General features: G+C 58.8%; 5 non-coding genes across 5 annotated transcripts; all 5 read left to right on the forward strand.

Annotated features, from left to right (window-relative positions):
* Positions 1-2809: 2809 nt before the first annotated feature.
* Positions 2810-2998, forward strand: LOC148808057 (U2 spliceosomal RNA). Its single transcript, XR_016088525.1, has one exon. It is a non-coding gene; the product is annotated as a U2 spliceosomal RNA (small nuclear RNA).
* A 6053-nt stretch (positions 2999-9051) lies between these two features.
* LOC148808058 (U2 spliceosomal RNA) lies at positions 9052-9242 on the forward strand. Its single transcript, XR_016088520.1, has one exon. It is a non-coding gene; the product is annotated as a U2 spliceosomal RNA (small nuclear RNA).
* A 793-nt stretch (positions 9243-10035) lies between these two features.
* LOC148808059 (U2 spliceosomal RNA) lies at positions 10036-10226 on the forward strand. Its single transcript, XR_016088487.1, has one exon. It is a non-coding gene; the product is annotated as a U2 spliceosomal RNA (small nuclear RNA).
* A 789-nt stretch (positions 10227-11015) lies between these two features.
* LOC148808060 (U2 spliceosomal RNA) lies at positions 11016-11206 on the forward strand. The gene has a single exon (XR_016088488.1). It is a non-coding gene; the product is annotated as a U2 spliceosomal RNA (small nuclear RNA).
* Positions 11207-12007: 801 nt separating this feature from the next.
* Positions 12008-12198, forward strand: LOC148808061 (U2 spliceosomal RNA). Its single transcript, XR_016088489.1, has one exon. It is a non-coding gene; the product is annotated as a U2 spliceosomal RNA (small nuclear RNA).
* The last annotated feature ends 510 nt before the right edge of the window (positions 12199-12708 follow it).

Raw genomic sequence — 12708 nt, forward strand, 5'->3', positions numbered from 1 at the left:
TCTCTCAGCGGTGAAAAGACAGACGTAGCTAGCAAGCAAGCGAGGTGGACCGGAGCTCCTTCCTCTCCGGTCTCGTCTCTCGTCCATCTGTGTGTCTCTGTGTCTCTCTCTCTCCCCCTCCCCGTTCCCGTGCTCCCTCCGTGCACTTTCCCGCGCCTCGACTCTCTCGGCAAGCAGGCCGGCCCCCTTTTCGGCTCCCGTGCGTTTTCCCTCCAAAAAACTTAGTTTTTTCCTCCTTTTTCCAGGGAGGCAGGCGTGGCTTGTGTGTGTGTGTGTGTGTGTGTGTGTGTGTGTGTGTGTGTGTGTGTGTGTGTGTGTCCCCGTCCTTGCAGGCGGGCCCCTTTCGACAGCCGGCCGTTTTCCCTCCAAAAAACTTAGTATATACACCTTTTCTTTCTTTTTTTCGGCAGGCAGGCAGGTGTGTGTGTGTCCCCGTCCCTCCCGAGAGAGCGCTGCCCCTTGCCTCTGCCCGCAGGTGCCGACGGTCCGCTTTCGCTTGCAGCTCACTCGGCACGGCTGCTGCTGGTGGGAGGGGCCTAAGCTAAGGAGGCCGGCCGGCTGGCGCCCCCCGCGGCTGCGGTCGTTGTCGGGCCGTTGACAGGAGATCAAAGAGCAGGGCCCCCGCCCGGGACTGGCGGGCAGGCAGGCGAGCAAGCAGGCAGGCAAGAGAGGGGGAGAGCGGAGTCCGGGCGGCCGGCAGCCGCGTGCGGACCGGGCTCCAGAGGCGTCGGCCTGCGCCGCTGCGCGCCAGCCGGACGCCCGCGCGCCCGCCCAAGGCCGGCGTCGGGCATCGCTTCTCGGCCTTTTGGCTAAGATCAAGGTTTAAGCCGGCAAGCCCGCAATTCCGAGGTCTTAGTCCAGGGGGTCGGGAAGGCGACAGGAGGAATGCTGTGACGGAGACGACTGGATGGGGGATCGTGGAGTTTTGGAGCCAGAAGGATCGTGGTGACGAGAAGGGGGAACGGCGGTGGCGAGGAAATTGCTGTGGACAGGATTTGCTGTGCGGTGAACAGGATCGGAGGACGTCGGATTGTTTGGAGAGATCGGAAGCGGGCTGAGCATGGCGTTTGTTGCGATGGCCGGAATCCCTTGGGCGAGGAAAGAGTGGAGGAAGAACTCCCTGCGTTTCTCGCTTCGGAGCCGGGAAGGACCTGAAATTTGGACAAGGGATAAGTTTAAGTTATTTTTGATTCGGTTTTTTGATTTGCGGTTTGCGGAGGTGATGTGTTTACAGGATTTTGTTAAACGCGGAGTTTTTGAGTTAACTTTGGTGTCGGGGGATCTTTGCCTGGATTTGTGGAAGATGGTGCAAGAAAGGAAGGAGGAGGCTCCGTTGAACCTCTTCCATGTGGAGCCGATGTTTGCGGGACAATTGCTTCGCATGACAGTGTGGGTATCGGACCCATTCGTCTCGGAGGAGGAAATTGCCTCCTTTTTGCGACGATATGTGGTTTTACAAGCTGAAGGGAAGAAAGACTTGGACAATGATGGGGTCTGGGCTGGGAAATGGACCTTTTGGGTGCGGCTGTATATGGATATAGCAAGAGGAGAGGGGGTGGTTCACCCTCCAGCGTTTTTTGGAAATGGGTCCCGAAGGGGGTACCTGGTTTATCCGGGACAACCCCTAATGTGCAGAAGGTGTGGGGAGGGGGGTCATTATGCTGTGCAATGCACAACAGCGTTGTGCAGCCGGTGTCAGTCACGGGATCATGTGACAAGGGACTGTGTGTATGGTGTTCGGTGTCTTTCGGGTGGGAAGGTTGGGTTTGGTGATGTGCATTGTCAAATAACCGGGACTAAGGAATGGAAGGGGAATGGGAAAAGGACCGGGGCTGTGGCTGCGAAAAGTAGGAGTGTGGAGAGTGTTCGTTTGAGTGATACAGATGGTGATAGTGAAGATGGAGTAAGTGAAAATGGTGCGGTTGAATTAGTGAGTGCGGAGAGTGTGCGGTCGAGTGCTGGATCGGAGAGTGGGGGGACGGTTGTGCGGAAGGGTGTTGTGGATGGGGGTGAGGAAGAGAGGCGATTGAGTTGGACAAGTTTTTTTGTGCCTTTGACAGATGTGGTCCAAGACAGTAATGGGGTAGTGGAAAGTAGGAGTGTTGGGGGTGTACGGTTGAGTGATACAGATAGAGACAGTGATGATGACGGTAGTGGGAATGGTGAATCAGTGAAGGTGGAATATGTACGAAAAGAAAGGGAAGAGATGAGGGTGATTATGAAGGGAAGGAGGTAATTTGACTAAGGGGAGGGGTTATGGAGCTGTAGTTTATTTTGGGTTTGGGAACTAATGTAAGTGGATACGGATGTGTTAAGGGTTTATGTTTGTTGTGTAATGGTTTTGGTTGCAGGTAGGATGTCATTAGTAGAAGGGGATTATGGGAATGTGGGGTTTTGGGGTTTGAGAATTCATGTTTGTGAATAGGGAAGTGTTTGGGGTTTATGTTTGCTGTGTAATGCTTTCGGTTGAAGTTCGGAGGTAATTTGCATAAGGGGTGGGATTATGGTGAGGGGGCTTTCTTTGGGTTGGAGAGCAACATGGTTTGGGGATTAACGAGAGTAAAGAAGGATGTGTTCAGGGTTTATGTTTGCTGTGTAATGGTTTCGGTTGTAGTTGGGAGGGTTAAGGTGATGGGGTTTGTTTATGTTAAGTTATGTATATTTTGTTACCCTGGATTGTCGTACGGGTTTGTCATCCTGGGTTGTTATGTGAAATGTGGACGGTAATGGTTTGAATGGTTCTGAAGTTTGGTGTATTTGAGATTTAGGTATGACATTTGGGGTTTTGGGTTATAATGAGTTTTGATTTACGACCTTTGTATTTTGCAATAAAAAAAAAAAAAAATCTGTTCTTATCAGTTTAATATCTGATACGTCCCCCATCGGGGGACCACATATTAAACGGATTTTTGGAACAGGGAGCTGGATCAGGAGCTTGCTCCGTCCTCTCCACGCATCGGCCCGGTATTGCAGCGCCTCCGGGAACGGTGCACTACCTTCTCTCAGCGGTGAAAAGACAGACGTAGCTAGCAAGCAAGCGAGGTGGACCGGAGCTCCTTCCTCTCCGGTCTCGTCTCTCGTCCATCTGTGTGTCTCTGTGTCTCTCTCTCTCCCCCTCCCCGTTCCCGTGCTCCCTCCGTGCACTTTCCCGCGCCTCGACTCTCTCGGCAAGCAGGCCGGCCCCCTTTTCGGCTCCCGTGCGTTTTCCCTCCAAAAAACTTAGTTTTTTCCTCCTTTTTCCAGGGAGGCAGGCGTGGCTTGTGTGTGTGTGTGTGTGTGTGTGTGTGTGTGTGTGTGTGTGTGTGTGTGTGTGTGTGTGTGTGTGTGTGTGTCCCCGTCCTTGCAGGCGGGCCCCTTTCGACAGCCGGCCGTTTTCCCTCCAAAAAACTTAGTATATACACCTTTTCTTTCTTTTTTTCGGCAGGCAGGCAGGTGTGTGTGTGTCCCCGTCCCTCCCGAGAGAGCGCTGCCCCTTGCCTCTGCCCGCAGGTGCCGACGGTCCGCTTTCGCTTGCAGCTCACTCGGCACGGCTGCTGCTGGTGGGAGGGGCCTAAGCTAAGGAGGCCGGCCGGCTGGCGCCCCCCGCGGCTGCGGTCGTTGTCGGGCCGTTGACAGGAGATCAAAGAGCAGGGCCCCCGCCCGGGACTGGCGGGCAGGCAGGCGAGCAAGCAGGCAGGCAAGAGAGGGGGAGAGCGGAGTCCGGGCGGCCGGCAGCCGCGTGCGGACCGGGCTCCAGAGGCGTCGGCCTGCGCCGCTGCGCGCCAGCCGGACGCCCGCGCGCCCGCCCAAGGCCGGCGTCGGGCATCGCTTCTCGGCCTTTCGGCTAAGATCGGAAAAGTACGTGGCAGGCCCGCGGCTTGAAGACTTGGCTGGGGGACGAGAAGGGCGGCGGCGGAGAGACCGTGAGAGGAGACCGAGAGGACAGCACTGCGGAGACGCGTTTGGATTGCTTTGGATTGACCCGGATTGCCTTTGGATTACGTTTTTTGCCTTTTGGACGTCGGAACTTTTGATTTTTCTTTGCCCGGCTTTGCATTCCCTGGCTGTTTGGCGGCCGAAAGGCTGCACCAACCATGGCTGCAGGGCCAGGAGAGGCGAGGAGGGCTGGGAAGGACCCCAGCATCAAGTGGACTCTCCGCTTCCATTGGAAACCGGAGACGGCACCACCTGGAAGGGAGCAATTTGAGGACGATGTCCTGTTTGGTGCTTTGGGGCTGAAGGCAGCAGATATCAAGTGCGTGCAGGGGAACCAGCCACAGAAGTTCATCGACACCACCTTCATCAGTGCGGACATCCACAAGAAAATGGTAGGAAAATGCAACGATATCATTAAGAGCGGCGGATTCCGGGAGTATGAGTGTGGTGGATTGCAGAGCGACAGTAAGAGGTGGGTGGTTTTGCACATGTTTGATCCCTTTGTGACGGATGCCGACGTGACTACCTTCCTAAGCAGGTATGTGGATGTGAGAACTGGGCCTTTGGTGCTCAGCGACACACGCACTGTGTGGACGGGAAAGCGTCGGTACCTGGTGGAACTGCGACGGGACCCAACAACAAAGGATGGATACAGCCACCCACCGGCTACGTTCGCAATCGGAGGAGGTAGGGGGTACATGTTTTACTGGGACCAGCCTGAATTTTGCAGGAAGTGTCGGACCACCGGGCACCGTGAGGGGGCATGTACGGCGGAGAAGTGTGGGAAGTGCGGCCGCCCGGGACACCACACCCGAGACTGCCAGGTGAAGGAGTGCTCCCTGTGCGGGGACAGAGGCCACCTTTTCCGGCAGTGCAGCAAGAGGGGCGCGGCCACGGAGAGGACGGCCAAGGAGAGAACGGCCACGGAGAAGGCGGCCACGGAGGAGGCGGTTAAGGAGTGGATCAGGCAGGCGGATGAGGCCAGCGAGGGGGAAGGCCGGCCGACGAGCAGCAGGCCCCCCGGTAAGGGAGAGAAGAGGGGAGGAAAGAAACAGGGACGGGAACAGGTGGAGGAGGAGCGCCAGGGAGAAGAGGATGGTGAGCGTCCAGGAACATCGTGGGGCTCAGACATGGAGCAGCGGGAGGCAGCCCGGGGATCGGATAGCGAACGACCGGGAACATCGCGGGGAGCGGACGGAGGGGCTGGAACCTGGGCGGAAGTGGTGAGGAAGGGGCGCCCCCTGATGGGCGGGGGAAGAACTGCGCCTGCACCGACGCCAGCAGAGGAGGAGGGGATGGTGGCCCTGCAGAGCGCGGGGCAGAAGAGGAAGACGAAGAGGCTGCGGGCAGGAAAACGCCGGCAAGAGACGCAGGAGAAGAAGAAGAAGACGGTCGAGGAGGAAGGCCAGGAGGAAGACCCGGGAGACCTCGCAGACTCTGAGGGGATGGAAGAGGAGGAGGGAGTCTCGTCGGCCTTGAGCGACTCCGAGGCCGAAAGCACCTCGGAATCTCTTCCCCCAGGGCAGGGGTCAGGGGCGGTACCGATGGCCGTCTTTTCAGTATTGGGCAATGTGACGGACGAAGGCAGCCCTGTAGTCGCCTGCCTGACTGAACCGCTTACTCCCGAGCAAGAGGCCCCGGATACCCCAGTCCAGTTCATGGACACGGAGGATGGCAGCTCAGGAAGTACAGCAGGGACGGCGAGCTCTCCGGATTCCAGCCGCTCGGAGGGAATGGAGAGTGACAGTCTCCCTCAAGACCCGCCATGACCCTCACAGTTGCAACAGCTAACGTGAGGGGTCTGAGGAAGCAGGAGAAGAGAGTGGCAGTGTTTTCCTACCTGTCTCGAAGGAAGCTGGATGTGACCTTTCTGCAGGAAGTCCATCTCAAGGACCTCGACGACGTGAGGACCCTTCAGAGGGAGTGGAGGAGGGGTCCCTCGTGGTGGAGCGTCGGAGGGGTGAACTCTTCTGGCGTGGGTATCCTGTGCGGCCTGCCAGGGTTCGCCGCCCAAACAGTCAGCTCAGTGATTCCCGGACGTCTGCTGGTGGTGGACGGAACCTGGAGGGGAGTGAAGATAAGGTTAGTCAACGTGTACGCCCCAGCAGACAGAAGGCAGCAGGGCTCCTTTTTGAAAGACCTGGAGCCCGTGCTGTATACCAACAGGGAGCTGATTGTCGGCGGCGACTTCAACATCGACCTGGGAGACCCGCACGGACAGGGAGTTCATCTGTTGAGGTCCTTGATCGCAGACTTCGGCCTTCGAGACGGGTTTCAGAACGTTGCACACCACACCTGGGACAACGGGAGAGGAAGTTTTCGACGCCTCGACTACATCCTCTCTACTGTGAAGTGGACAACATTGAGCAGGCAAGTGACCCCTACCTGGTTCTCGGATCACCAGCTGCTCACGATCTCCTTCGGTGTTGAGGACCCGCGCTTCCAGGCTGGGTACTGGAAGCTGAACAAACAAGTTCTACAAGAGGAGAGATACCGGAGGAAGATTGGGACAGTGCTGAAAGACCTAGGGAGGAGAAGAGAGCTCTTTAGCTCGGCGGTGCACTGGTGGGAATCGTGTAAACAGACTCTCGCGACGGTCACCAGGCGATACTGCTGGATCCGGCGGAGTCTGGAGGAACGCCAGTGCGCCCAGCTCCAAGAGGAGCTAGAAGCACTGTACGAGCAGCTGAACCAGGGGGGCGCCTTCAACGGCGAGAAGATTGCCATCGTCAGGAGCCTGCTGAGAGACACGTGGCTGCAGAGAGCAAAGAACTTTCTTTTCAGGCTGCGGGGAGTTTGGAAGGAGGGAGAAGAACAGTGCTCTCCCCAATTCTTCAGCGCCGTGAGGAGGCAGCAGGAGCGCTGCTGCTTCGAAAGCTTGCGGCGCGAAGATGGGACTGCAGTCACGGACTTACCCGGGATGCTGGAGTGTGCCACAGGGTTTTACGCTACCTTGTTCCAGGAGAAGGAGATCGACGCCAGCACCAAGGAGAGGCTCCTGGAGGGTGTTGAGAAGGCGGTGGACGATCCCGCCTCGCTGGTCGGGCCTGTGACGGGGGCGGAAATCAAGACAGCATTGTTTGGTTTGAAGAAGGGGACCGTCCCCGGAGTCGACGGCCTACCAGCGGAGTTCTACCGCACCTTCTGGGACCAGCTAGAGCCCTTTCTGGTGCAGGTCTTTAATGAGGCCCTGGACAGCAATGAACTGGGCCTCTCTATGAAGACCGGCGTCGTGACCCTGATCTACAAGGGAGGAGACAAGGCGGACCTGGGAAACTGGAGGCCGATCCAGCTCCTGTGCACGGACTATAAGATCTTGGCCAGGGTGCTGGGCGGCCGTCTGAGAACGGTGATGCCGGAGCTGGTCGGGGCGGACCAGACATGTGGCGTGGCAGGCCGGAAGATCAGCTGGAACCTGCAGCTGATCCGGGACACCATCGCCTGGGTGGAGGACAGAGGCCTGCCGCTCATGCTGGTGAGCCTAGATCAGGCGAAGGCGTTCGACCGGGTCCACCATGAGACCCTGTGGGCACTCCTAAGGAGGAAGGGTCTGCCTGACGCTTTCGTCAGGTGGATCGAAGCGCTCTACAACGGCGCCACGTCCCGGGTAAGAGTCAACGGAGCAGTAGGGAGGAGGATTCCGGTAAGGTGTGGTGTGCGACAGGGATGTCCACTCTCGCCCCTGCTGTATGTCATCTTTCTTGAGCTGCTGCTGGATCCCTTACGGAAGGATCCCGGAGTGGAGGGAATTAAAGTGCCAGGTGGAGGTGGGCAGGAAGCTAAAACCGCGGCCTACGCGGATGACGTGACACTCTTCCTCAGTTCTGACAGGAGTCTGGGGAGAGTGTTGGACATCGTGGAGGCCTACTCCAGAGGCACCGGCGCCCAACTGAATCGCGCCAAGAGCCTGGTGAAGCTTTTTGGAACCTGGCCGTATGCACCGGAGATCACCGGAGGACTGAAAGAGACAGCCGGCCCGGTGAAAATCCTGGGGGTCCTATTTCACACCCTGGACCCCTCAGGGCTGAACTGGGAGGCCAGGTTCCGGAAGATCAGGCAGAAGCTGGGCCTTTGGCAGCATCGATCCCTGACATGGATAGGGAAGGCGCTGGTGCTGAAGGTGGAGATCCTGCCCTTGCTTCTCCACCTGGCAGTAGTGTACCCCCTACCTAAAAGGAAAAGGAAGGAACTGGTAAGAACAGTCTTTGCATTCGTTTGGGGCCACTCATACGAACGGATTCGCCGGATAGACATGTGCAGACCTACCATGGAAGGAGGCAGAGGGATCCCAAACTTCCCAGTGAAGTTGGACTGTGTTTTCGTTGCCAACCTGTGCGTCATCCTGCACGGAAACCCGCCCCACCTGTGTGGCCGGTTCGTGAGCCTCTGGCTGGCAGCGAGCATGAGACACCTGGCCGCATGGAGCAACACGACCCCGAAGGCCGAGCGGCTCCCACTGCACTACCGACACGCAGTGCAGTGGCTGAGGGCACATCCAGAGGTACGGGACAAAGACATCGCGCTGAGCCATAGGAAGATGTACCAGGTGGTCACAGCACTGGACAGGCCAGCGCTCCTGGGTGTGCCCAGTGACATCTGGCAGCAGGCCCAGCCAAAGGGCCTGGATAACAGACTAAAGGACCTGAACTGGCTCGGCGTGTGGGGTCGAATGGCGGTCAGGGCCGTCATGTGCTCGCATGGCTTGTCAAAGAAGAGCCAGTGCCCGAGGCACGGCTGCACAGGGGAAGAAACAGTAAATCATGTCTTTTGGGAGTGCGGGTTCGTGCAGAGGGTGTGGAAGTCCAGCCAGCACCTCTACGCACAGGTAGGCCTGGGGTCTCTCCTGACTCTGAACACGGTGATGAAGGGCGTGGCTGGTTCCCGAAAATGGAATGCGGCGTTTCTCCTGTGGCTCCTGATCAGCCTGACCAAGCTCCACGTGTGGGACGCGAGGTCAGAGCTGGTCAAACACGGCGTGGAGAGGTCAGTGCCGGCCATCTTGAGGAGAGTCAAGAGGGACGTCTCACGGAAGATCCGGTGGGACGTCCTCCGATGGGGATTCGCCGCAGCACGCGAAAGATGGAAGGACTTGATCACATGGGTGTAAGGTGGAGGGTAGAGTAAACTTTTGAAAGCACTGTTTTTTACTGATTTCTAATAAAACATAAAAAAAATCTGTTCTTATCAGTTTAATATCTGATACGTCCCCCATCGGGGGACCACATATTAAACGGATTTTTGGAACAGGGAGCTGGATCAGGAGCTTGCTCCGTCCTCTCCACGCATCGGCCCGGTATTGCAGCGCCTCCGGGAACGGTGCACTACCTTCTCTCAGCGGTGAAAAGACAGACGTAGCTAGCAAGCAAGCGAGGTGGACCGGAGCTCCTTCCTCTCCGGTCTCGTCTCTCGTCCATCTGTGTGTCTCTGTGTCTCTCTCTCTCCCCCTCCCCGTTCCCGTGCTCCCTCCGTGCACTTTCCCGCGCCTCGACTCTCTCGGCAAGCAGGCCGGCCCCCTTTTCGGCTCCCGTGCGTTTTCCCTCCAAAAAACTTAGTTTTTTCCTCCTTTTTCCAGGGAGGCAGGCGTGGCTTGTGTGTGTGTGTGTGTGTGTGTGTGTGTGTGTGTGTGTGTGTGTGTGTGTGTGTGTGTGTCCCCGTCCTTGCAGGCGGGCCCCTTTCGACAGCCGGCCGTTTTCCCTCCAAAAAACTTAGTATATACACCTTTTCTTTCTTTTTTTCGGCAGGCAGGCAGGTGTGTGTGTGTCCCCGTCCCTCCCGAGAGAGCGCTGCCCCTTGCCTCTGCCCGCAGGTGCCGACGGTCCGCTTTCGCTTGCAGCTCACTCGGCACGGCTGCTGCTTGTGGGAGGGGCCTAAGCTAAGGAGGCCGGCCGGCTGGCGCCCCCCGCGGCTGCGGTCGTTGTCGGGCCGTTGACAGGAGATCAAAGAGCAGGGCCCCCGCCCGGGACTGGCGGGCAGGCAGGCGAGCAAGCAGGCAGGCAAGAGAGGGGGAGAGCGGAGTCCGGGCGGCCGGCAGCCGCGTGCGGACCGGGCTCCAGAGGCGTCGGCCTGCGCCGCTGCGCGCCAGCCGGACGCCCGCGCGCCCGCCCAAGGCCGGCGTCGGGCATCGCTTCTCGGCCTTTTGGCTAAGATCAAGTGTAGTATCTGTTCTTATCAGTTTAATATCTGATACGTCCCCCATCGGGGGACCACATATTAAACGGATTTTTGGAACAGGGAGCTGGATCAGGAGCTTGCTCCGTCCTCTCCACGCATCGGCCCGGTATTGCAGCGCCTCCGGGAACGGTGCACTACCTTCTCTCAGCGGTGAAAAGACAGACGTAGCTAGCAAGCAAGCGAGGTGGACCGGAGCTCCTTCCTCTCCGGTCTCGTCTCTCGTCCATCTGTGTGTCTCTGTGTCTCTCTCTCTCCCCCTCCCCGTTCCCGTGCTCCCTCCGTGCACTTTCCCGCGCCTCGACTCTCTCGGCAAGCAGGCCGGCCCCCTTTTCGGCTCCCGTGCGTTTTCCCTCCAAAAAACTTAGTTTTTTCCTCCTTTTTCCAGGGAGGCAGGCGTGGCTTGTGTGTGTGTGTGTGTGTGTGTGTGTGTGTGTGTGTGTGTGTGTGTGTGTGTGTGTCCCCGTCCTTGCAGGCGGGCCCCTTTCGACAGCCGGCCGTTTTCCCTCCAAAAAACTTAGTATATACACCTTTTCTTTCTTTTTTTCGGCAGGCAGGCAGGTGTGTGTGTGTCCCCGTCCCTCCCGAGAGAGCGCTGCCCCTTGCCTCTGCCCGCAGGTGCCGACGGTCCGCTTTCGCTTGCAGCTCACTCGGCACGGCTGCTGCTTGTGGGAGGGGCCTAAGCTAAGGAGGCCGGCCGGCTGGCGCCCCCCGCGGCTGCGGTCGTTGTCGGGCCGTTGACAGGAGATCAAAGAGCAGGGCCCCCGCCCGGGACTGGCGGGCAGGCAGGCGAGCAAGCAGGCAGGCAAGAGAGGGGGAGAGCGGAGTCCGGGCGGCCGGCAGCCGCGTGCGGACCGGGCTCCAGAGGCGTCGGCCTGCGCCGCTGCGCGCCAGCCGGACGCCCGCGCGCCCGCCCAAGGCCGGCGTCGGGCATCGCTTCTCGGCCTTTTGGCTAAGATCAAGTGTAGTATCTGTTCTTATCAGTTTAATATCTGATACGTCCCCCATCGGGGGACCACATATTAAACGGATTTTTGGAACAGGGAGCTGGATCAGGAGCTTGCTCCGTCCTCTCCACGCATCGGCCCGGTATTGCAGCGCCTCCGGGAACGGTGCACTACCTTCTCTCAGCGGTGAAAAGACAGACGTAGCTAGCAAGCAAGCGAGGTGGACCGGAGCTCCTTCCTCTCCGGTCTCGTCTCTCGTCCATCTGTGTGTCTCTGTGTCTCTCTCTCTCCCCCTCCCCGTTCCCGTGCTCCCTCCGTGCACTTTCCCGCGCCTCGACTCTCTCGGCAAGCAGGCCGGCCCCCTTTTCGGCTCCCGTGCGTTTTCCCTCCAAAAAACTTAGTTTTTTCCTCCTTTTTCCAGGGAGGCAGGCGTGGCTTGTGTGTGTGTGTGTGTGTGTGTGTGTGTGTGTGTGTGTGTGTGTGTGTGTGTGTGTGTGTGTGTGTGTCCCCGTCCTTGCAGGCGGGCCCCTTTCGACAGCCGGCCGTTTTCCCTCCAAAAAACTTAGTATATACACCTTTTCTTTCTTTTTTTCGGCAGGCAGGCAGGTGTGTGTGTGTCCCCGTCCCTCCCGAGAGAGCGCTGCCCCTTGCCTCTGCCCGCAGGTGCCGACGGTCCGCTTTCGCTTGCAGCTCACTCGGCACGGCTGCTGCTGGTGGGAGGGGCCTAAGCTAAGGAGGCCGGCCGGCTGGCGCCCCCCGCGGCTGCGGTCGTTGTCGGGCCGTTGACAGGAGATCAAAGAGCAGGGCCCCCGCCCGGGACTGGCGGGCAGGCAGGCGAGCAAGCAGGCAGGCAAGAGAGGGGGAGAGCGGAGTCCGGGCGGCCGGCAGCCGCGTGCGGACCGGGCTCCAGAGGCGTCGGCCTGCGCCGCTGCGCGCCAGCCGGACGCCCGCGCGCCCGCCCAAGGCCGGCGTCGGGCATCGCTTCTCGGCCTTTTGGCTAAGATCAAGTGTAGTATCTGTTCTTATCAGTTTAATATCTGATACGTCCCCCATCGGGGGACCACATATTAAACGGATTTTTGGAACAGGGAGCTGGATCAGGAGCTTGCTCCGTCCTCTCCACGCATCGGCCCGGTATTGCAGCGCCTCCGGGAACGGTGCACTACCTTCTCTCAGCGGTGAAAAGACAGACGTAGCTAGCAAGCAAGCGAGGTGGACCGGAGCTCCTTCCTCTCCGGTCTCGTCTCTCGTCCATCTGTGTGTCTCTGTGTCTCTCTCTCTCCCCCTCCCCGTTCCCGTGCTCCCTCCGTGCACTTTCCCGCGCCTCGACTCTCTCGGCAAGCAGGCCGGCCCCCTTTTCGGCTCCCGTGCGTTTTCCCTCCAAAAAACTTAGTTTTTTCCTCCTTTTTCCAGGGAGGCAGGCGTGGCTTGTGTGTGTGTGTGTGTGTGTGTGTGTGTGTGTGTGTGTGTGTGTGTGTGTGTGTGTGTGTGTGTGTCCCCGTCCTTGCAGGCGGGCCCCTTTCGACAGCCGGCCGTTTTCCCTCCAAAAAACTTAGTATATACACCTTTTCTTTCTTTTTTTCGGCAGGCAGGCAGGTGTGTGTGTGTCCCCGTCCCTCCCGAGAGAGCGCTGCCCCTTGCCTCTGCCCGCAGGTGCCGACGGTCCGCTTTCGCTTGC

The sequence above is a fragment of the Atractosteus spatula genome, unplaced genomic scaffold, assembly GCF_055471065.1.
Source record: "Atractosteus spatula isolate fAtrSpa1 unplaced genomic scaffold, fAtrSpa1.hap1 Scaffold_25, whole genome shotgun sequence".
NCBI classification, from domain to species: Eukaryota; Metazoa; Chordata; class Actinopteri; order Semionotiformes; family Lepisosteidae; genus Atractosteus; species Atractosteus spatula.